We start from the raw sequence: 537 nt of genomic DNA on the forward strand, positions 1-537 counted from the left end.
ACATAATTTTCAGATGTCATATAATATGCAAATTATATTTACAGTGTAGGGCCAGCAGCCATTAAACCAAGATATAGACAATTACCAATATAGGAAAAATTCACATTTGGAAAACAATACAGAAGTAAATAAAATCAACATAAGAATATTTTAACTATTTTAATTGTAAATCAAAATTTAATTGGATTCATTATTAATGTATATTTCTGTTTAATTTAAACAGGTTAAAGATTAAGCATTTAGTAATGAGATCAGATTCCTAACATTTAAGTAATTACATGTGAAGAATATACTATATAACCTTTTAAGAAAAAAAAAAATGCATAATGAAATTTCTTTTAAATAATGATAATAACATTTGAGTTTTATAGTCAAAATAAATCCTCTGGATTTAAATATGGAAGCACATATTTTAAGCAAACATTAATATTTTATTGTGAAAAGAAATCTCTTTTTTACATCTTAAAATTTTCCCTTAGATTTTGTTTTTTTTTTTCACTAGAAGCTAAAATCATGTTAAAAAAGTAATATGCAAAT

This window comes from Orycteropus afer, unplaced genomic scaffold (genome assembly GCF_000298275.1).
Source record: "Orycteropus afer afer isolate SDZICR_OR568_19922 unplaced genomic scaffold, OryAfe1.0 scaffold00186, whole genome shotgun sequence".
In the NCBI taxonomy this organism is placed as follows: Eukaryota; Metazoa; Chordata; class Mammalia; order Tubulidentata; family Orycteropodidae; genus Orycteropus; species Orycteropus afer.